Genomic DNA, 24,887 nt, shown 5'->3' with positions numbered 1-24,887 from the left:
GCCGCGTCCACGTAGGGGCAGAAAGACCGTGGTCCTCCGCCCTTTCGCAGGCCCTCTGGACAGCCTGGAGTTGAACTGAGAGTACGCCGCTTTTAGGGGAATTGTCCCTGTTCGTTTCTTTGTTGAATGGTGCGCTAGCCCTCTGGACAGCCTGGAGTTGAACTGAGAGTACGCCGCTTTTAGGGGAATTGTCCCTGTTCGTTTCTTTGTTGAATGGTGCGCTACGTAACGCAGGGCATTGCCAGATCATGTGAGCCAATGTACAGAAATGCACGCCACAATCTGGACAGTGTGGTCCTATATTTGGGGCGATGCGACTTAGAAAGCCCCTCGAAGGAGAGGACCCCGTTTGGAGCATTCTAAAGGTCGACGATTGAGACCTGTGAAGCTTAGGATGCGGTAGCGGAAAACTCCTCCGCTCTAACTGGTAGTGAGAAACTATTTCGTGGAAAATAAGTAATGGATCGCTGTGCTTAATTTCATCCGGCCCCCCAAATTCTTCCATACCGCCGCGGCGGATAAGATCTCGCGCACGGTAATGAGCAAGCTCATTGGGGTTTGGGAAATTTATAAGAATATTCGGACCCATGTGGGCCGGAATCGATGTAATGTAGTGAAAACCAGTAACCACCCTATTTCTGAGGATGGCCGCAGCCTCTCGGGACACCGAACCAGACGCACAGGCACGTATGGCCGCACGCGAGTCTGCGTATATATTGGGACGCGCAGGGTCCCTCATTAATTGCCAAATTAAGCTATGGCTATCTGTTCTGCTACACGATGGAGATCTGACGGACAGAAGCCGCGTTGATAAGTGTACCGTTCGTATCAACTACTGCCGAAACAAAGTTGCTGGTCTGTCCATATTGGGCCGCATCTACGAGTGCTGTCAAGCTTGGGCTGTCTGCGACTGTCTTTAAAATAGCCCGGGCGCGAGCCTTTCGTCGCCCGATGTTATACTGTGGGGGAACATTCCTAGGAAATGGGCTAACAGCGAATGACGCCCGGATTGATTCTGAGAGTGATTCCTCATGGTCGTTAATTAGGCTGGAGCTAAGTTGACTGAGTCTAGTAAACGTGACCCGGCTTTGGATGTAGATAGCCTGACAATTTGTGCTGTTCTTTGGGCCTCTATACCACCTCCGACACGGTATTATGCATGCCCAGCTGCATAAGCTTCTCTGTACTAGTGGTGACTGGTAATCCTAGTACTCTTTTAATGCTCTTGCGCATGAGCGTGTCAATTTTATTCCTTTCTCTCTTAGTCCAAACTAGGGCAGATGTCACATAAATGATGTGACTCATCAGGAACACGTGATATATCCTGAGAATATTGCCCTCTCCGAGTCCCCCTTTTCGATTCGAGACTCTAGAGATGAGCCGGAGCATGCTCTCCGTTTTGGAGGTGATGTGGGCAATTGTCTTTGTATTACAGCCTCTGGCGTCCAGTAACAGGATCAATATCCTGATCGAGTTGACTCGAGGAATAGCCTGACCATCCTTCGTGTGTAAGACAATAGGTATTCGTGTGTAAGGCAATAGGTGAATGCGCTATGGACAAGATTAACCTCGTGTGCGAATGACTCGCAGGTCGCATCGAAGTCAGGCGCTCACGGTCACACAATACATAATTAATAAAAAAACTTATCACGTCGCCCACAACCTTGGAGTTAACGCCACACGATCTGTTTTGTTAAAACGGACGCTGTCCTTATCGGGTAAAGGAGGGACACCTTGACGCGTGTAATGTCTTTCGTTACATGGGGCTGTGGTCGGGAATTTATATCTAGAAACTGGGGCGGAATACACTAAGCTGGGCTGTTCGTACGCAATTTCTTAGCCAAAAGGTTCTTACGCTGAGAGAAGGGTGCAACCGAAGTGGCAGCGCATTTAACTTACAGCGTCGTATGAGAGGGAGGAGAAAGCAAAGCTCGTATTTCACGAAAAAAATGAAAGAAGTGCGCTCAACTGACAGCATGATCGCGCATCATGCATATGTAGTCGAGGCTATGTTCTTACGGCAAATCACTGCACACCCCTATTCGACAGCTTCCCTTTCCGGGCGTCTGCTACATGTTAATAGTTTTTAGCGCAAAGAAACGCACAACATGAGAGAATGCACGCAGGACACAGCGCTGTGTCCTGTGTGCGCTGCACTAAAAACTATTAACATGCATTCCCAACTAGCCCACCGGTCTGTTCTGTTGAACTTCGTCTGCCACAGCGCCGACAAGCGCAACCGCGCTCGCCCGTTCACCGCGCCGCCGTGAAAAGAATTGCAGTGGAAGTGTTCCGCATTCTTCTCACATTTCAGCGAGAGACAGGACTGATGGTCTCATGGTGACTTATTTGGAGCAGAAAGCGGCGCTCAGTCATAGCAATTGTCGAAGAGGTCTGCCAGGCTAACCCCGCCTGTATACATCACCACCACCACCATATTACAAAGTGACTAAATGTCTTTATTTGGATGCTACTTAGAGAAATGAAAAAAAAAAAAGTCCTTAATATATAGTTCGTATCATGGCCTCAAGGCAAGGGGCCCAGCATTCGTACGTTCATTGGTGTGGTATGTGATCGTGCTGCGCACGGTTGCAGGAGCGGCTCTATAATGGCACGCATTGGCTCTATATCAGCTCCGTAGCTCGCCAGCAGGTACCGTCTAAGGTGCTGGTCTACGATGCCGTCGATCGCCAACTGACAACAACAATACGCGCGGTCCCTTCGCATAGGTTCACTGTCGAGGGCATGGAAAGCTATGAAAGCAGCTGTAAAAAAGAAATGCAGAAAGAAGCTGTGGCTACCGACACTCCCAAATTATGACAGAAAACTTCACTACGGAACATCCCCACCTGCATGTTTCGCTATCTATCACACTTTGACCTCGTATCAGCGTTCATCGCTTATCCTTGGCTTCTCCTCAGCTGATAAAACACGATGATGCCTCGTACCGGGTGAAGAGTTCGTTTTGCAGGTTCAGGCAGCCGCATCTGACAGAGGCGAAATGCACAGAGGCGCGTACACATCAATTTTGGAGACCGGTAATAAATAATAGGTTGGTGATGTCAGGGCCTGGAGCCCCTGATTACGCTGTCTGTCATATAGCCCAAGTGGCATCTCATAGAAGTTAAGGGCAATCAGTCAACATCACCACTATGCTCAGCGCCAATGTTCCCATAAATTTACCAGCCTCATAAGAACACACGCTCAAGTGCACGTCAGAGACTGCACAGCACCGTACGAAGCACATAACGGCCCAACATTCTAGCTGGTTCCGAATCAAATCGGTTCAAGTCGTCGATGTTGGGACATTGACGCACTTCGTTTAGAGCAGTCACTGCACGTATAGTACGATGCCTAGGTGGGGGTGGTGGTATCCAAGCGGCGCCCGACGCCGTTCTGTAAACATGCGAATGCGGCGTCACAGTACGAAGCGAACTGCGGTTTAATAGCAACAGTCCGTTAAAATTCCAAACGCATTTTAGATGTTGTAAAACATCTTCAGCGTACTTTTAAGTTCACTGCAGGACGAAGGCCTGTTCCAGCGATCTCTAATTGCCCCCGACCCGCGCTCGCCCACTCCAAGTTATGCCTACAAATTTCTTGATTTCATAACCCCACATAATTTTCTGCCGTCTTCGACGGCGCTACCTTTCCCCCAGCACCCTCTCTGTATTTCTAATGAATCACCGATTATCTACCCTATGAAAACGTGGCTTGCCCAGCTCTTATTTTTACTCTTAATTTCAACTACCACTACCCCCGTTTGCCCTCTGATTCACACCTCTCTCCCCCTCTCTCTCACCGTTAGGCCTAATATTTTTCGGCTGGAAGAAAATTCTTGCGCTGGGGGGGAATTCACAAACGCCTATGAAGGAATTCTTAAGTAATAGGAGGAAACTATAGATAGAACATCGCACGAAGAGACTGAAAGACGTGAGTGACGTCATTTTGCCCAGGACTGATGTTAGTCTGGGGTTTGTAATAAGCATCTTCAGCCAATCATCGATGACTGTCGTCTGCTGTGGCTTTTGGTGGAATGGTGGTATGGTGGTACGTGATTTTATTCACCATTTCTTTTTATATGTCAGTGTAGTGACGTCCCGCTTCATATCATAGACAGGATTGCCATCCGTCGTATACACGCGTGTGTTGCTTCACACCGTAGGCACAGGATGAGCAAAACCGTGGGTGCAGCCACTATACGTCACTTTCACTTATAATGCTGAATTGAAACTATGAACTATATAATAGAAGGCTGAGGCTAACAGCACGGAAGGCGACAGAGAATTGTTCAACAGCAACAAGTTTTGATAATTAGAGATGTTTAGGCGTTGTGTTGATTGTTTCATATCGCATGGAGAATATAGCGCCAAAGCGTTGGAAAAAATAATCATCCGCAGCCCTTTGGGAAAGATAAAGCTCAAACTAGAGAAAAAAAAAGGACGATAGACTTTCTCAAAACACATCAACTAAAAACATGACGGTTGTCTAGAACGGACACTACACGTCTATTTGCTAACACCCAATATAGAGTGTCATGACGAGTATGAAAATTCCGGCTATTGCGCGCATACAGAAACACAGCCTAGCAGACATTAGGCAGAAGTTCGCCGCCCCGCATAAATATTACTGCCTTCCACAGCAGCGCACGCCAAATACAATTATGCACTAAACTGCTCAATGCACTTTCAGATGACAAATCAGAGCGTGCCATTAAGAGCGCAGGCGCATCCTCGGTAAGCGCGTTCCAATTAACGCTTAACCGCGTCAGATAGAGCGGTGCAGATAGACATCATTATGTTCGTAAGACCCCCTGCTGTACCCCTATCGTAGAAATTTCTTCTTAAGTCGTCATCTGCTACGGCTGTTTAGGTTTTGTGAATCGAGTTACGCTTACTATTGGCGGAAGTGCTGAAGTTCGCACCTCTGCTACCCTTACGTACCGTTCGTCTTATCAGTGACAGGCATCGCAAGCTTGCTGACGTTACGAACAGTTTTAGCTTTGTGAATAGGTTTTTTTCGTAAAAATTTCCTTGCACCAAGATTTGTTCGTAAGTTCGCTGAATGAATTCCGCCCCTGGGGCCGAATTCACAAAGCTTTTCGTTCGTAAGTGCTGCTTGCCATTGGCCAGCCGCCTTCGCTGATGATATGTCCAACACCACCATTGGCTGACACCGGCTTCTGCGAGCAGTTTAAGTGTGAGAACGTTTTTGTGAATTCGGCCCCTGGTGTCTTCCCGAGGATTCGTTCCAAGTGGATCCAGCTTGCGAACGCCGTGGCTAATATTTTTAAATTGCAATATGGGCCATAATGTAATTAGTTTAAAACTTAATTAGTGAATTTTTGCCAATTACTCGATTATGCATTTCAATTTTTTTGCAAGTAATGTCCGCCTCTTCGAGTAGACCAACTCATGAACTAGAATTGTGTTATCTGCCACAGGCAACCTTTAAAAATTTTGAACGTGTTCGCTGAAACATCCGGTGTACAGTTGTTGCTGAGTTGCGGCGCGTTATTTCAGAATTGAATATCTAATTGTCAGTGACGCCGCCACCCTAAATGTCCTTCGCTTCTAGGGCTAATAAAAATGCTGTCTCTCGCGTAATCGAGAGCAGATGTAAGCATGAAATGGCTACCGGCAAAGCAGATTGGTTGGAGATGATACTAGCCACAGTCTTAAAATATGTATAGTGTATGTTCGTAAGGGCACACCCCGCCCCACCACACCACACAACTATCCGCGGTCGGCCTCATGATGATGATGATGATGATGATGATGTAGTGGCGGCTAGCCCCTTTGTCACGGGTGGACACACGCAATGTCCGGGCCTGGAGGGTCTAAAAAATAAATAGAGAAATAAACAAATAAAAAAAAATGGAGAAAAGGAGAAAGAAAGAAAAAGAAAGTAAGAAAGAAAGGAAGGAAATGGGCCCTTCGTAGGTCGCTATGCAATCCAGAGTCACATCCGACGCACACTGGCCCACCACTCAGTCAGTCGCTTTTTGGTGGCCACTATACAACGCAGTTCCGGCCGACGTCACCTCCATTCGCAATGTGATTTCCATCATCCGCCTCGAGCGTGTGGAAACCAAGTGCCCGAGGGAGATCTGTGTCCTTTGCCGGAGCAATCTGCAGGCCAGCGTATCGAAGGATGAGATGCTCTTGCGTCTCGGTCTCCGCCCCGCAGAGCCTGCACTTGGTGCACATACCGGTGTCTTGGAAGCGGCTGCGGTATACGGCAGTGCGCAGTGCCCCTGCCCTCACCTCGAACAGGAGGCCGCTTTCAATGCTGTGATCATAGAAGCACTCCGCACTGATAGCTTGTTTGTTTCCCCGGTAGAGCTCAAGGGTGGATTTCGACTCCATTTCCTTGCTCCAGATGGTGGTTTCAGCTTCCTTTACGCGTCGGCGGACCTCGACCGACCACTTGGTCTCAGTGTCGGCGTCGATTTATTCACCAAAGACGCCGTATTTCTTTTCGATCTGATATACTCGGCGTGTCCAGTCGGTTCTCATGCATGTCGCCGAGAGATACTCGAAAACTCTGCGAGCCCACCGCGTGCGTGGCAGGAAGACGAGACGGCCACGGTAGGCGATCTTACTCGCTGCTTCCCGGGCCTCGAAGCTCGACCATCCCACATCTCCCTGCACGGCCTCATTGGCTACCTGGCCATGGCATCCAAGAGCAGTGCGCCCAGCCTCCCGCTGCTGACGCTCCCGCCACTCTTGTGTTGGTGGTGGGAGGCAGGTAACTGCATTTGCAAAGGTGAGGCCGGGTCCGTGGACCAGTTTCCATAGATTGTGAATCATCAGCAAGCGGTTACAGCCCCACAAGCACCGCCGGTGGAGGATACGTTGCGCCCGAAGAGCCGTCTGCCACAGTGCGGTCTCGTGGAAGCTGTATTTATTTGCCTCGGCACAGAGAGTAATCCCGAGATACCTGTATTCATTACATGTAATCACCGGCTCTCACCCGAGAGTCCGGACAGCTGGATCGGTACGCCCTCCAGCCAGACAAACGACCGCTGAAAAAAAAAAAAAAAGACAAACGACTATGAAAAAGCGTAAAAAAAAAAAGAAAAAAAAAAAAAGGAAGGCGGGGCCCGTGACGTATGCGTTACGCCATCCTCGAGCTCCGATATGGGAGAACGCACGAAAGGAATTTCGCTTGCGGATTCTGCAAGTGGAGAAAGTGAATTTATTGAATCATTTGAAGAATTCTTGCGGTAGAACGCTCCCTAGAGGGCATGCACGTAACAACTTCCAGCGTATGACCAAAATTTGCTATGTGGCCTGGTGAATTAAGGGCCCTTTAACCAGTCAAAAGACCGGTTGGCAACCCTACGCTGGGGGAAGGAAAATGGCGGATAGAAGAAGGGAGAGAGAGATGATCACTTTATTTAAAATCAATATAGTGGAACTGGCGGAGGCCCTCAGTCCAAGGCCTCGCTGGTGCAATCTTTCAACGCAGCGGTGATGAATTTCACCAGGTACTCTTGTGCCGGCAAGGAGGTGGCTTGTCAGCCACGTAGCCGATGGGGTAGAGGGGTGGAGGGACAAGGAAGGAGACGGGGGAGATACAGGTGGGGGACAGTGCCACAGAGTGTGGTGAGAGTTATAGGATAACCTCCACAAGAAGGGCAAACAGGTGGAGGTTCATCTGCGAAAGCACGGAGAAGGTGCAGGTGGGTTGGAGAGAGCAAAGAGTTAAACAGTAGAACGCCATTAGCACGCGGGAGTGCTGGGTGGGGAGGGGGAAAGCAGTGGCGGAACCAGGGGGGGGGGGGGGGGGCGATCGCTCCCGCCCCGCGATTCCGCCTCACTCGACTGCGATTTTTCGGCACGTGAAATTCTTTAGGCCGCTGCGATCGCTGTACGCGGCGAGCAAAGCACCCCCCACTTCTACCCTTTTGTTAGGCGCGATACTGGATAAGGCAACCACCGCCTTTGTGGAAGTGAGGTAATCGCTTCCTCCCCGCACTCAATTTTGCCTCTTCAGAGAGCAAAATGTCGTTTCTTCTTTCCCTACCGTGGGGAAAAAGGATGTTTTAAGTGCGAAGCGCTTTAGGGGCCCGGGCTGTCGGCGTCGGCGTGATCTGTCGTGATCACGCTCAAAAACAAGTGCTCAAAACAGGGTCAAAACAAGTGCAGAATTGATCAAAACCGGTTCAATATAAACACGATTCAGAATGATTTAAAAGACAGGAATAGTCAAGTATTATAGGCGCATTAATTAGCCAAAACTCGTTAAAATCAGTTCCGAAACGCCAGACTGGCTGTACGCACGATCGCGAGGCTGAAGCCCGCTTGTGCCCTTGGGCCCGCCTCGCAGCGCTGGTTTTGGATCGCCCGTTTTTGTGTAGGTTACGCCATACATTTTTTTTATGAAGGAACTACTGCGCTCATTTTTTTATGCAATACATAAACAAAAAGGGGAATGAATGAACTTTTCACGCCTGAAAGTTTTCTTAACGAGATGTATGTCATAAAAAACATATAAATTACCAGAGTCAAGATTGCGGGATAACATTGAACAAAGTTTGTCAAGACACGCTTGTATCTACTAATAAAAAATGTTAAAACAATTATGTGATATAGAAAATGTATTGTATCTAAAAAAATCACATTTTTTCGTTGAACAGGCGTGCCGGGCTGCGGCTGTCGATATATGCGGGCTGGTTTGCATCGTCGTCACTCTCAGAGTCAAAGTCCGACGAAAAGGCAGCATCCTAATAAGATTCGCTGCTGCTCGATCCATCGATAAAATGAGCCGCAGACGCAGCGGAATCACGAGATCTACGATCTTTCGAAGCGCGCGCACAGCTGCCGGAGGCGGCTATCTTTACTTTCTAGTTTGACGTGTTGGCAGATTTTCTTCTTGAAGTGCAACAAGAAGTAGTTTACTGATTGGAAAATGTAGAGAGGTCGGCCGGAAAATGGAGCATCTGGCCTGCTACTCTACACACACGGACATAGGAGGCGAACGAAGAGACACGCAGTGCATGTGTGTGTCTTCGTTCTTCTTTTACGTCCGTGTGTTTTGGCGCTTGAAGAAGAAAATCTGCAAACATGTTCCACCAACAAGCCCAAATGTCTACAGTGATGGACTTTAATTCTACTTTGACGATCGCGAAACTTAGGAGCACGTTAAAAAATTACCGCTGGGAGTAAAAAATGCGAACTGCAAAGAAAACAATAATATAGTTAGCCTCCTTCACGTCCGATGGCGCAGTATGTCCGTGAGCGGTGCGCAAGATATCGAAAGCTACGTCGCAAACTATCGATAGCGGACTAACGATTCCCAATGGGCGTGGTAGGCAGGGCCTAAATTCTCCCTTCAGTGGAGGGGGGGCCCTCATAGGGTGGCGACATCTACAGCGTATGCACACTGACACATGGTAATTTATATATATATATATATATATATATATATATATATATCTCTGTAATGAAGATAATGAAGAGAAAGAGTGGTACCCGGGCTCGGGCACTGGAGGAGAAGACGACGAGGGAGAAAAATTATACCTATTATTTGACTTATTTATGACAAAATTATTTTATCTCAAAATTCTCAATAGTATTTTTCTAATGACTTCTATGCAGATTTAGTTTTTGTTAAATTTATCATAAACATAGTTGAAACCGCCTGCTTCAATGGCCAATCCCCCGTGGGTATGCGCCAAAGTTTGGGAGGCAAGAGAATGCAAGAATAGAACAGCCGGACCAGTGAACGGGTGTTGTCTCAAAGAGAACTTTTTGGAGAGAGCTGTTACTTTTGCAATACTATCTTCAAAATAAGATCCTTGAGAGTATTACAGTGGAACTGTCGTTCGATATTTGCTGCATATACAGATTTACATTGTCTTACCGTTCAATAAAATCCTGATATAATCTTGTTGCAAGAAACTTGGCTTACCCCAGATAGAAATTTTCACTTCAAAAGTTACTAATCATTCCGATTAGATCGATCTCCGATAGGAGGTGGTGTTCTCACACTGATATCTTCCAGAATTTGCCATAAGGCAAAGATAGCTCTAAAGCTCCTGTCCCCCGAGTTTGAAATACTAGTGTTAGACATAAACCTTACGGCCTGTCGGCCATTTTTAAAGCCAATGCATATTTTCCCTCGGGTGTTCATGACACGCGCCCTTTGGATACTATCATTACTACTTGCAGAAAAGATGTTTTGCTAGCTGCGGACTTTAACTCCCGCCATATTACATGGGGATTAAAACAGATCAGAGTGGCAATCGCTTGTGGAATCGGTCCCAGGATAACAATCTTAGGTGTGCAAATTCAGGACGACCTACTTTCGCCAGAGGTCAGGCTGCTTCTTCCCTAGACTTGACTTTTGCAAGCTCAGGCCTTGTCCGCCTGGTCGACTGTTGATCATGCCACAAATAGCGACCACATACCGGTCATTTTTGATATTTTTCGTCCAACTACCTCCTCCCTTTCTAAATGCGTACTTTCATAAATTACAGTAAATTTCAAAATTCCTTGCGATCCTGATTGGCTTCTCTGACTGATGTTAGTCTCAAATTGAAAGCACTAAGGATTTGTTCTGTTTTAAAAGATTCCCGGGAAAAATCTGAATTTGTTGTACAATCAGTTAAAACGACTTCTTCCCCTTGGTGGAATGATGACTGTTCGCGTGATTACAGGCAGTACCGTAGTAGTAGTACCGATTCACAAACAGGGTTCCAAACATGATGTCACTAATTACCGACCAATCTCTTTGACAAGTACATGTTGCAAAACGCTAGAGCATATCTTAACCACCCACCTAACTAAATTTTTGGAAGAAAAGGACATTTTGGGTAAAAACCAGCATGGTTTTCGCCGAGGGTACTCCACATTCACTATTCTCACTGAGGTTACACATGAAATCGGTTAATGTATTGATGGAAGGGGTCAAATAGATATTATCTTTATCGATTTCCGCAAAGCATTCGACAGAATATCCCACAGAAAGCTGCTTATGAAGCTGTCTTGTTTCTTATGTAACACTCAGCTATTAAAATGGATTGAGGCTTATTTGTCAGAAAGGGAACAATTTGTTTCATTAAATTCTGTTTGCAGTACCAATAAATCAGTTCGATCGGGTGTGCCGCAAGGATCTGTTATAGGCCCTTTACTTTTTTCCATTTATATTAGCGATATGGGAGCAGGTTTTTCGCCACAAATAGCCATCAAACATTATGCAGATGACACCATTGTATATGCTAAAATATGCACTCCTAATGATCAACAGGAGCTTAGTAACCATTTACAAAGAAGTCACTCTCTGGTGTGACGAGTGGCAAATGGAGCTGAATACATCAAAAACTGTTTGTATGCGTATGACGCTTAAAAAAGATCCTTTAATTTTCCCCTACAGCATTAACGGAGCCGAATTAGCTGAGGTTAAGGAATTTAAATACCTAGGGATTCATCTCACACATGACTTGAACTGGTCGGTACATGTCGACAACATCTGCAATAAGGCCATGCGTAAACTTTGGTCATTACGACGAAAACTTCACGACGCCACCCCAGAGGTAAAAACAATGGCCTACAAAATGACTGTACTTCCTGTACTGACTTATGCAAGTCATGTTTGGGAGCCGTACACTCAACAAAACACACTAAAATGTGAGCGCGTACAAAACAAGGCCTTGAGGTTTATTTTTAACACATACGCTAGAAACCAGTCCGTCACCGAACTTAGAAATAGAGCTGGTTTCATGACTGTCAAGCAGAAAATGCAGCTTAACAGGCTGACATTCTTCTTTCACGTATTAAGCGGAGACTATAAAGTAGACTTATAAAAACACATCACATTAGAGAGACCTGCTAACCCCAGAACAAAGCATTCAAAACATATTAAGCCACTTAATTATAGAACCGAATCATTCAAAAATTCGTTCTTGGTTCGAAGCATAGACGATTGGAACAACTTGCCACAAGATATAGTAGAGTGTACTGATTTACAATCTTTTGTTAAGGCTGTTACCAATTATTTGTAAACGGTTGAGAATACGTTTTATTGTTAGCTGTTTGTCGGTTGCAGTTGTTTGGTGCATTACTTCTTGTTAGACCATATAGTGGTGTAACTTGTTAATTGTGACTAATGTTGTTATTGCTTCATATTTGTTTTTATGCGGTGCCTTCCTATCCTATCTTGATTGCTTTCTATTGAATTATTTAAACATGCACTATGTCTAGTTTGTAGATGACAGCAATGTAACCGCAACTCCTGTCTTGGCTTGTGCTGCCAGTATGAATAAATAAAAAAAAAAAAAAAGGAAAGCAGCTTGGAAGAAACTGTTACATTATCAATGTCCTCAAAACTGGCTGCATTAAAAATTCTATGCAGGTACTTTTAGACGGACAGTGTTGAAGGATAAAGATGAGTACGACATCCAGCATTTTGAATTTCTTCCTTAATCAAATAATAAACGCGCACTGTTCAGCTTTCTACGCGCCGAGAAAAATTATTCCGCGACCAATAAATGCAGAATCCGCAGTTTTGTCTCCCGAAGAAATAAAGGATTCATTGGAGGTAATTGCTAGAGTGCTAGAACGTCGCTTTTCTTCCCAACAACCATTAGCTCCAATGCTATCACCAACTGAGGAAGATTTCACGGAAATTTCGAAGTCTGAATTATCACATGTCTTACTAAGCTTTCCATCAGCGGCTCTGGGCCCCGATGGAATGACTTCGTCCATGTTAAAAATTTTTTATACAAATAATCACAAGAATGTTTATTAGACATCATCAGTTATTCCGTCAGAAGGGCATGGGCTCCATTGGAATGGAAAATTGCCAAGGTCATTCCCTTGCTTGAAAATACGGGTGACGCTTATATGTTAGACAATATCAGACCAATCGCGTTAACTTCAAATTTCGTAAAATTGATTGAAAGAGTTATCAATATTTGTGGGATAAATTTCCTAATAAACGATCGATCCTGATTCCGAAATAAATTGGTTTCAGATCACAGTGCTCTATATGGCAGGCCCATATTGACCTTGAAGGCCGTATTCACTTGGAACGGCGCCAAAGGCAGCATGCGGCATTAGTCACTCTAGATATCTCAAAAGCATATGACAGTGTTGAACATGTGATATATTGATCAATCAGCTTCAGAACATTAACTTTCCAAAATACCTTCAAGCATGGATTGCAGAATGTTTAAGGAACAGAGAATTTTATTGCTTCCAAAGCGGCATTTTTTGGCTAGGTACACGCAGTCAAGAGGCGTTCCGCAAGGGGCAGTGCTTTCGCTAGTCTTATTTAATATTCTAATGAGTTCCATCCCATGTCAGGATGACGTACATACTTATGTGCACATGTACGCTGATGACATAGCGTTTTTCTCATAGGCTTCTTCTTCTTGTTCTTTCTGGGGTTGTACGTGCCAAAACCAGTTCTGATTATGAGGCACGCCGTAGTGGAGGGCTCCGGATTAAGTTTGACCACCTGGGGTTCTTTAACGTGTACTACAACGCAAGCACACAGGCGTTTTTGCATTTCGCCTCCATCAAAATGCGGCCGCCGCGGCCGGGATTCGATCCCGCGACCTCGTGGTCAGCAGCGCAACGCCTTAGCTGACTAAGCCACCCCGGCGGGTTTTTCTCATCGGCAAATGACATCCAAAAACTTATTAAAATATTACAGACTTACTTGCCTGTTATAGAAAGATGGCTTGATGCGATGCATCTCTGTCGCAACCTTAACAAGTTCTCAGTGCTCGCGTTTCCATTAACGGACCCCATATATATATATCCCCTTCAGTCACGGCGTACACATTTGTGTACGCGACTTATTTTCGCAATTTCTCTGCAGTGGTGTCAAGGAATAGATCGCGAACATTAAGCTTATAATAACTTGAAAATTCCGCTTACCTAATGCACCTCCATTTTATTTCTGAGTGCAATGTGTCACTATAGACGACCGCTTTGGTGAAGGCACTACCGTGTTTGACGGGCTGTTCGACGTGAAGCGGTTTGGTAGCAGCTGTGAAATAACTTTTTTTTTTTCCTTTCTAGTAATGCTTGAAGCGAATAAATAAATTGTGTATGTAATTCGAGCGGTTTACTAAATTTATTTTATGAAGAAACGTAGTATGACTGACTGATCACTAAGCAGATATTCGATAACTCTATAATTATAATGAGTCATCATAATATGCACAAGGAGTCCTTCCACTACCTAGATTTGCTTTCAATGGAGCATGCAGTACCTTGGCATAAATAATTGTAAATTTCATACATTTATCGAAAGTCTATCATAATTCGTGACTGAAGGGGATATATATATATATATATATATATATATATCTTATCATCTAAATATTATCCCACAAGTAGAGACGGTTCACTGTATTGCAGGGCACACATTGACTACATTGCAGCAAAAGGTGTTCGTTCGGTTGGTTGCTACGTAGCCTGAGCAATAGACGAGGAGGAATGCGAAGAACAACGCTGTTAACAATATACGGCATGTATGTTCGCTCTGTATTGGAATTTGGGTATGTGCTGTACTCTGGAGCTCCTGCATATAAAATTCGCCCCCTTGTTCTTCTGAAGAGGCAGGCCTTGCGACAATGTTTAGGGCTACCTTAATTTGTAGCAAATGAAGTTCTACATCTGGAAACTAGAATCCCTTCTCATGTTACGAGGTTTCGATTATTAGCTGTGCAATCATATTTAAGACTATATGAATCCCCTATAAGGCGTTCACAAGCAGTTTTTACCTCCCAGCCGGACTTGTTTTTCGGCTTGTACTGGCCGCGATTCCACACACCACAAAATATTTTTATTCAAACTCTCCTAGATCAGTTAAACGTCCAAATTCGTGAGGTGAGTCCTGTTTGTTGCAACACCAATTCCATTAAAATTCAATACGTTGATATTTTCCCTAAAAATGCAGACACTATCTTACCGCACATGCTAAGCTGTATCTGAAATGATTACTTTTTGCACGTTCCGATCGAGAGAGTTATTGCCACTGACGCTTCCCAAAATGAAGAAAAGTGTGGAATTGGAACATTTTCTCCTATTCTTGATTGGTCGTTCTCTCTTCGCCTCCCAGACTTCGTGCCTATCTTTCCACCAGAATTTTTAGCAGCAGTTCTAGCCCTCCGTAAACTAAATACATCAACACGTTCCACAGTGGTCGTGACGGATTCTTTATCTCGGTGCTCCTCCCTCACGGATTCCGATAATTCCCCGGTTTTGTGAGCTTTCAGATCGTTAGTACCCCCTCACTTAGCTTTGATTAGATTGGTTTGGGTACCGGGGCATAAGGGCGTATTTCTAAACGAAATGGCAGATTCGTTGGCCAAAGCGTCCCCGAATGGCCCGGTCATTCAAGTCCTACTGGTTTCAGATTTCATCATAGGGGCTAAATTTGGGAGACAAGTGACGCTGCGTGAATTTCCACACGCCCCTTCTTTCACGAATTCCCCAAATTTGCAGCACTTGTCGCATTATTGGAATAGTAGTAAACTCTGTCACACGCGATCACGTGAACTCGCAATCACTATATATATATATATATATATATATATATATATATATATATCGTTACGGCATCGGGAGAGGGTTAAGGGAGCGTTTAATGATTAAGGCACAAAAATGTAGCTCCTTGGGATATGCTGGCTGGTGTCAATCGCAGGAGCGACGTCGGCTTCCTCTTTCTCTTCTCCCGCTTCCCTCACTTTTCACTGGCAGTGACACGGCATACCATTCCTCCTCTCCCAGACGAAGGCCGCCGGGCAAGTCACTCCTGCTTCCTTCGAGTGAACGGCTTCAAGTGGGCAACATGCGTCACCTCAGACTTGCATGAACGACGGCCATTTGAAGTGAGACGTGCAATTGTGTAGTTCACCTCACTTAGACGATCGAGGATAACGAACGGCCCGGCATAGTCTGCAAGTAGCTTTTGGCTCAAGCGACGTCTGCGTATTGGAGTACACAGCCACACGAGGTCACCGGGAACGTAGGTAACATTCTGGTGTTGACTGTCGTAGCGTGTTTTAGAGCGGTCTTGCGCGGCCAATGTACGTATATAAGCGAGCAAGTCGACGAGCCTCTTCTGCACGACACAATGTCTCTGCGATAGACAAATCGTCATGGATGACAAAAGGAAAGATAGTGTCCAGCGTATGACGAGGTTGGCGCGCGTAAAGAAGGAAGAAAGGGCTGAAACCGGTCGTTTTGTGTTTCGCAGAGTTGAAAGCGTACGTCACGAATGGCAATACTTCATCCCAGTTCTTGTGGTCCGAAGCAACGTACATTGATAACATGTTGATCAACGTTCGGTTTGTGCGCTCGGTGAGGCCATTAGTTTTCGGATGATAAGCTGTTGAGTCATAGGCGGAAGGATAGGATAGGAATAAACTTTATTTGTCCAGCGGTTAAGGCTGTTGGTGCCCGGGGCTAGGCTGCCGGGGGTCCATCGCCGGAGAAAAATTTTTCGAGATCCTCGGCAACGGCCCTGGCCCGCTGGACGGCCCACTCCTGGTCCTCGGGTGCCTCGCTGAGGAGGGCGGCTTGCCACCTCTCAGCGAGGCGCCCCGCTTCAGAGGGTCCTGCTGTTATCTTCCCCCTTCCTCTTGGTCCTCCTTCTTCAGGGCGTTGACATTCCCAAAGTATATGGGCCATATCAGCCCGTTCGTGCTCGCACCACGGGCAGCCGGGCGACGGGTGCAGCGAGGGCCACAGGCGGTGCAGGTGATAGGGGTTGGCGGAAAGTTTTCATTTTTCCGGGGGGGGGGGGGGGGCGACCAGCTTTCCGAAACCTACCCATATATATATATATATATATATATATATATATATATATATATATATATATACCCTCTGCTCACAATTTTCTGTTTCTAGCTTTATGGCGAAAGCAATTAAATCGACACTTCAGGCAAATTGTCGCGGTTATCCTCGCCGTGATGTTCCGCATTAAATCCAAAAGCCATATACATGAGCGGCCCATACCCTGTGGGTGTGGGAAACAGCACGTAACAGGGAGCCGAAAAGGTTGGTGGCTTGATGGGCATTATTTCCCACGCGCTCAGTTGGAAATAATTCCACGGAGCGCGTGGAATTATTCACAGCCCTGCCGTAGCTGTGAATGACTGTGCGCGGCTGACGCTTATGAGGCCCGCGTGCCATATCTAATTGTTGGTAATCGTTGGTGGATGCAATGATAAAGGGCAACCAGGGATGGCTGCTAACTTCATGCCTGCTGTCTTCCTTGCTGGGCTGTTTTTCTGCGCCCCTAGTGTTGCAGAGTTAAGAGACAGAGGTCATCGCAGATCACTCACAGAGGCCGTCAGTAATGGACATAAAAAAAAGACAGATAATGATGATGAATCTAATTTTCGGAGTTGCAGTGAATCGCGCAGTTGTACGAACCGTTTGCCTCCGCTGCCGGCGTTCTTCACAATGCTTGCTTTGTAAAAGCCAGTGCTCGAGGTCATCCAGTGAGGTATTTACAGGTTTACATGGTCCATGCTTATATGTCCACTATGTCCACTATGCTTACTATTTTAACTTTAGGTGAATGTTTACTACAATTTATATGGCCACTATAACTCGTGTAAGGGCCACACTTTTCCGTCGCGATTTTGACGAGCCTTTCGTGGGACCGGGCCACGTGACCTCATTTTTCCAGCTACGCGTATGAAATCCGCCGTAAACCTCCGCGATCGCCTCCTCTCGACATCCAGTAGCGACGCGCGAAAGTACGCTGCGCGCGACAATTCGCTGTTGAGCCCGATCAGAATGAACGCACGGGACGCGATTGCTTCTCAGTTGGATGTCTTTTTTTTTAATATTGGCTGTCAAGTTATGGGTGCGGAGCTTACACGGGTGCGATCCTTACACGGATTTACACGGTAAAAATCTTCCTTCGTGTAATTGTCTTCTACTTCGCTATCACTAAAGCTGCTTCGCCTTCCCGGCCAAACTGCACTCTTTTTTTTTTTTTAGTACTTTGAGTCCGAGTATAAGCGCTGCTGCGCACGACTTCTAGACTTCTATTTATTCTCATTTTGAGTGAATCCAGCTTGGCATCATTTCGGCTACTGAGTGAATTCTATATACAATTAAGGTGTTTCAGCGAACAGTTTCCAAAATTTTTAAAGGTGGTGTCACAGACCCCGGTGAACGAGGCGCTGACGCCGGACTAAATTCCAAAGCCGACTTATCAGCTTCCGAAAATAATCCCACGAAAGCAAGGACAATTAAGAGTGGGCCCTCTGGTGCGCCAGCGAACGCCGGTTGCTGTCCAAAGACCGAGTCAGAGCCCAGAGTTGTCAAAAACACAACAAAATATATTCTTCACACAAGGCAGTTACACACACACTTGCACACTTAGGCTAGACACAACACAATACAAATCAGATGGGTACTAACAAACACAAGAAAATAATTAACGACAAGCACTAAGAGTCCAACACGTAAAATACAAATTAAATAGGAACACTAAGTGTCCAATCGTATTCAACGTGTTGGTCTTGAAGTCAGACGATCTCGGCGTAACTCGAGCAAATCTCGAAGAAAGAACTTCCGGAAATGCAGACGCTCGATGAACCCGTCGACTAGCTTGCCGGGGAATCCCCTTCTTCGGCAGACGCTCGGTCTTCACGTTACATCACTTCACCGGTGCGGACTGAACTCCTGAATTCCTGAATTTCCTGGATTCCCACTTAACGATTCTCGCACGGCGGTTATATAGCTTCCACAGGCGTTCTCGAACATTCTTATCGGTGTCGTGATCTCGTAGCATGGCCGAAGCTTGGGAAGCTTCTACTTTTTTCTCGTACTTTCGACCGCCACCATCGGAGCATTCTCGAGGGGGGGTGATGACTCATCCTGTTGGTGTACGCTCACGCGGTAGTAATGGCTGTCGACTCGCCGGGTGAGAAGATGTCTCGGCGCGCGCGTGTGCTCTCTCTCTCTCTCTCCCTCCGGTTAACGTCGCTCCGTCGAGTCTCTTCCAGACGTTTCGGCGCCGTTGTTAGCGTTGCCATTTGTATGGGCATGTCACGTTTGCTCGACGCGCTCGAAGCGTATAGACCTTTTCACAAACCGACGTTTGAGCAGCGCCATCGGCCGACACGGGCGACGTCTAGCGTCAGAACATGTTAGGCCGCCATTTTGGACTGTGCGCCTTGCGAGAGCAGGCCGGTCGCACTTCGGTTGTGTGATGTTCGCCGCACATTATTTCGATTGTTTTCTTCCGCTTCGCTTGTCTTGTGCCGCTTGACTTGTTACTTGTTTCACGTGCTCGCGTGAGCGCTCAATGTAGTGTGCCATGGCAACAGCAAGCCCAGCCAGTGGTTGTGGTGTTTCGTCGCCGGTAGCGGCGGCAGCCGCGTCTGCTTCCTCCAGACCTGGCGTGTTAATCAGCGGTATATTTCATTGTTATTGCTGGGCACATGTGACCGTATGGTCGATTGAATCTGATCACCATTACGTTTTGCGGTTGAGGGTTGCCTCATTTAGCGAAAGCAGGCGCGTATGTAGCTTTCGGGCAATGGTTAGAACTAGGCGCCGGCGGCTCGACGACGCGTGTCAGTGGTTGGTAGATATGCGGTGGTTACTCCATACGCTTCCAACGCAACTGAACAGCTCAATAATGCAAAATTTATTGAATCTGGTGCGGTGCAGAGTGCTTATAACCAATTGTCAAAGCGTAAGCGTGGCGATCGAGCAGCGCGGTACCTGCTGCGAACCGACGCGCGACAGTGATCACAGATGCCAGCACAACTGATACAGCCCAGGTACTAGATTTTTATTTTTAATATTTAATTATTTATACATACTGTCAATCTCAATAGGGATTATAACAGGACTTTTTATAAAGATAGTTATAAAGATATATTTGTTTACCTATTTTTTACGTTTGTTTACCTGGAATGGCTTTTCTTTCGAATGTCTGAATTTGGAACGAGCTTCACTCACGGTGAACCTTAACGTAGATCGTTCGCGAAGTTTGTATGGAAGATATCGCTTACGGCAAGAATTGTTAGTGTGCGCTATCTCTGAAGCGAAATAAGCCAATAATATTGCAGCGTTAGGGCCATCTCTGCTCTTTCTCTTGGTTCCCTTACACTGTTCACTGTGCTATGTTCATAATAAAGTAATGTCGAGTCTTAACAATTGTCGAATAAATACATATGCATATGACTGTAAACCACTACCGTCCGTGAGTGAAAAGCGCTTAGTGGTCAGCGAAGCGGTCACTGCACGCACGTAAGTATTTCACTTGATCGACTGTGCGATTAACTGTTTTTTTCATTACTGTTATCCTTGCAAGCATGATGATACTATTGTCCGCGTACCCATGCGAATACCATTTTTTTACGTTCTTACTTGCGCGGGCTCATTTAGCACGTTTCTACGCCGCGCACAGTTAGCGCATTACGGTTCTCGAACTCTAGCACTGGCGCTAGGACGCGCTGATGAGGTTGACACGTTCGTTTTTGCATTCTCTTGCTGCCCAAGCACATAGACAACGCTGAAAGATGGGTGAGCTCGATGCAGCACCACACTGTTGAAGTTAATTACCTTTATGGGCAGGGCCGCGCAGGGTGCGTGTGAATGCAGAGACAAGGTTTTGGTGGACACAGGGTCTGCATACATCTTCCATAGGACACGATTTTTCCAGATCGTTACGAAGTGTATTTACCGACTAGTTCTCTCGCAGAGTGCTCGAATTTGGCTTATACCGGTGTCACACGGCTACTTTTCATAGCGATCGAGACCGATCTGGATCGGAATGTTCGACCGCGATTGGCTCCCTTCCGCAGATTGAGCGAAGAAGCCAATCGCGACCAAGAAATTCGACCCATATCGGGCTCGATCACGATCAAAAGTGCGCAGTGTGACCCCCGTATTAGGCACTGGAATGAAGTCGTGTTTGAAAGAATAACAAATGTAGCATCTGCCACTACATACGAGAAAATATTGCATTCAAGAGCTGACAATTCTCGCAACCTATTCGGAAATGTGCCGAAAAGAGTTTACTAAAATGCGTTATTTTACTGATGTGTGCATTCGTTCACATTAGACTGAAATGCCAAGTCCTCAGGTGATCCAGGAAACCGGAGAAGAGTAAACATACCAAATCGCGGCAGTGGTCTCGCGGAGTGCTGTGTTGTGGACACACTTGCTCCCCAAAATCGTTATTTTTCGCTGGTTGTTTGTGCACCCATAAACTTCACAGTGCTGGCCTGTAGCCTTTTGATAAGTATATATGTCATTATTTACGAGCGCAAGTCATTCATGACAAAAATAAACGGAAACATCGAAGGAAAGCTACCACTCCGCAATGCAAGCGCAAGGCAAGCTCACAGTCCAGACCGAACAGGCAACACTGACACATACTCTCCACGCCAGACCGTCGGAAGCACCCTCGTGAAAACGTCTATACTGTGAGTTGCCCCGTCTTAAATTAAACGTTGATACATGTTTCCCACAGAGCAAATAATGCTTGTTTTTTCCACATTGTGAATAACTATTTCATGACGCGTTTTCGTGTTTTTCCTCGATTACAACGAGCGAGATATAGCGCTGCACTGACAAATAGATTCTCATTATAGTGTAGTCATCCATAAGCGTAAAGTTTTCATTTTTCCGCCCCCCCCCCCGGAAAATGAGGGTGAAAGTGAGGGGGGGGGGAGGCTGGGGCCCGACCAGCTTTCCGAAACCTACCCATATATATATATATATATAGCCTCTGCTAACAATTTTCTGTTTCTAGCTTTCTGCCCAAAGTATTTAAATCGACACTTCAGGCAAATTGTCGCGGTTATCGTCGCCGTGATGTTCCGCATTAAATCCAAAAGCCATATACATGAGCGGCCCATACCCTGTGGGTGCGGGAAAAAGCACGTAACAGGGAGCCGAAAAGGTTGGCGGCTTGATGGGCATTATTTCCCACGCGCTCAATATTCGAGTCAGTTGTAGGTCACTAATAAACGCGAATGGGACGGAGAGCACGCGTCTTCTCCTCTAGCCCTGCCGTAGCTGTGAATGACTGTGCGCGGCTGACGCTTATGGGGCCCGCGTGCCATATCTAATTGTTGGTAATCGTTGGTGGATGCAATGATAAAGGGCAACCAGGGATGGCTGCTAACTTCATTCCTGCTGTCTTCCTTGCTGGGCTGTTTTTCTGCGCCCCTAGTGTTGCAGAGTTAAGAGACAGAGGTCATCGCAGATCACTCACAGAGGCCGTCAGTAGTGGACATAAAAATAGACAGAGAATTATCATGAATCTAATTTTCGGAGTTGCAGTGAATCGCACGGCTCTACGAACCGTTTGCCTCCGCTGCCGGCGTTCGTCACAATGCTTGCTTTGTAAAAGCGAGTGCTCGAGGTCATCCAGTGAGGTATTTACAGGTTCACATGGGACATGCTTATATGTCCATTATGTCCACTATGCTTACTATTTTAACTTTAGGTGAATGTTTACTACAATTTATATGGCCACTATAACTCGTGTAAGGGCCGCACTTTTCCGCACGCGATTGTGACGAGCCTTTCATGGGACCGGGCCATGTGACCTCATTTTTCCAACTACGCGTATGAAATCCGCCGTAAACCTCCACGATCGCCTCCTCTAGACATCCAGTAGCGACGCGCGAAAGTACGCTGCGCGCGACTATCGCTGTTGAGCCCGATCAGAATGAACGCACCGGACCTGATTGCTTCTCAGTTGGATGTCTTTTTTTTTAAGTATTGGCTGTCAAGTTATGGGTGCGGAGCTTACACGGGTGCGATCCTTACACGGATTTACACCGTAAGAATCTTCCTTCGTGTAATTGTCTTCTGCTTCGCTATCACTAATACTGCTTCGCCTTCCCGGCCAAACTGCACTCTTTTTTTATTTTTTTAGTACTTTGAGTCCGAGTATAAGCGCTGCTGCGCACGACTTCTAGACTTCTATTTATTCTCATTTTGAGTGAATCCAGCTTGGCATATCATTTCGGTTACGAGTGAATTCTATATACAATTAAGGTGTTTCAGCGAACAGTTTCCAAAATTTTTAAAGGTGGCCTGTGGCAGATAGTACAATTCTAGTTCATGAGCTCGTCTACTCGAAGAGGCGGGCATTACTTGTACAAAAAATGAAATGAATAATCGACTAATTAACAAAATTAACCAATTAGGTTTTTAGCTAATTACGTTATGGCCCATGTTGCAATTTACAAATTCTAGCCGTGGAGTGCGGATCCACTTTGAACTAATTCTCAGGCAAACACCAGTGTCGAGATATTAATTCTCTAACTTTGCGAAGAAATACATTGGCGTGCCAGTCACTTTCTCAACAAAACGTCGTTTTATGCATCAAAGTACAAAAGTATGAAAAGAACAAATCATAGGATTTTACGTGCCAAAATCACGATCTGATTATGAGGCACGCCGTAGTGGAGGATTCTGGAATAATTTAGACCACTTGGGGTTCTTTAAGGTGCACCTAAATCTAAGTATACGGGTGTTCTAGCATTTCGCCCCTTTGAAATGCAGCCGCCGTGGCCGTGACTTGATCCCGCCATCTCATGCTTAGCAGTCCAACACCATAGCCACTAAACAACCACGGCGGGTAAGCGCAAAAGTAACTGGAACGCCAATGCATTTCTCCACAATGTTCGGGAATTATCTCGAAACTGGTGCCATCCTGAGAATTAGTTCCTAGAGCATCCGCCTTGCGAATTCCACGGCTAGAATTTGTAAATTGCAACACGGGCCATAAGTTACTATGTTAAAAACGTAACTGGTGATTTTTTAATTAATCGATTATGCATTTCAATTTTTTGTGCAAGTAATGTCCACCTCTTCGAGTACACCAGCTCATGAACTAGAATTGCGCTATCTGCCACAGGCAACCTTTAAATTTTTTTTGAAAGTATTTGCTGAAACACCTCGTATTTATGGCCTCTGCATGCAAGAAGCGATGTTTCCAGCCCTAACGCGTAAAAGTTGTAAATAATTAGAAGAGCTTTTTTGTTTTATTTTGTCGGCAGTCGTTAGCATTGCCTACTGGAAAGAGAATCAATATTGAGACACATCACTCACGTGCTTTTCACATGCCGTTGATAGAAGACTCTACCGAAGGGGTCACTGAAGTCTGCAGCTTTTTTTCAGGGTCAAAAAAGCACGCAAAGTAATTTGAAGTGAGGTGAACATACATCAACATATTCATTTTCTAGGTATAGGCTATCCATTTAGTTGGATACCTCCTTCTCTTTAAAAAATATTATAAACTTTGTCCTTTGTATATATTAAATATATTGTGTCTGTGCGTGGTGTTGTTCTCAGGGGAAATTTAAAAAAATGTTAAAGTGAGGAAACACGGATGAGGTAGCCGCCGATGGTGCTTCTAATGCGCTTGTCCTCCTATTGTCAGAATTTGCCGAAATAAAGCGAAAGTATAAATTAAAAGCCGTGCACGTCCGCGCGAACAATGGTGCCGTAAGCTTTTAGCCACAACAAAAGTGAAAATGTGGAGGCACCGCAAGAGAATCCTCAAGTTATGTGGTACCAGAACTCCGGTAATGACATTTTAGAAGTGGGGGGGGGGCTCAGCCCCCCCCCCCCTGAGAAATTTCGGAGAGGGCTCGAGCCCCAGAGCCCCCCCCCCCCCCCCCCCCCCCCCCCCCCGTAGTCGGCGCCTATGCAGTCAGCCATGGTCCGTGGAATGCGTTCAGGACAGTTAGTGTCCCTGTGGGGGCGAAATGCTAAAACACCCGTGTACTTAGATTTAGGTGCCCGCTAAGGAATCCCAGGTGGTCCAAATTGGTCCGGAATCCCTCACTTTGGCGTGCCTAGTAATGCAGATCGCGGTTTTGGCGCGTAAACCCAGGAGGTTATAAAAAAAAACTTCTGGAG

The 24,887-nt window shown here is 46.0% G+C and overlaps 1 protein-coding gene across 1 annotated transcript in view; it reads right to left on the bottom strand.

Annotated features, from left to right (window-relative positions):
* Nucleotides 1–24,887, bottom strand: part of LOC119431941 (uncharacterized) — a 117,954-nt gene that overhangs the window by 75,131 nt on the left and 17,936 nt on the right. The gene's annotated exons all lie outside the window — the stretch shown is intronic.

The sequence above is a fragment of the Dermacentor silvarum genome, chromosome 1 (genome assembly GCF_013339745.2).
Source record: "Dermacentor silvarum isolate Dsil-2018 chromosome 1, BIME_Dsil_1.4, whole genome shotgun sequence".
NCBI lineage: Eukaryota > Metazoa > Arthropoda > Arachnida > Ixodida > Ixodidae > Dermacentor > Dermacentor silvarum.
The sequence above is the reverse complement of the archived record's forward strand: the minus strand, read 5'-3'. Positions and strand labels throughout refer to the sequence as shown.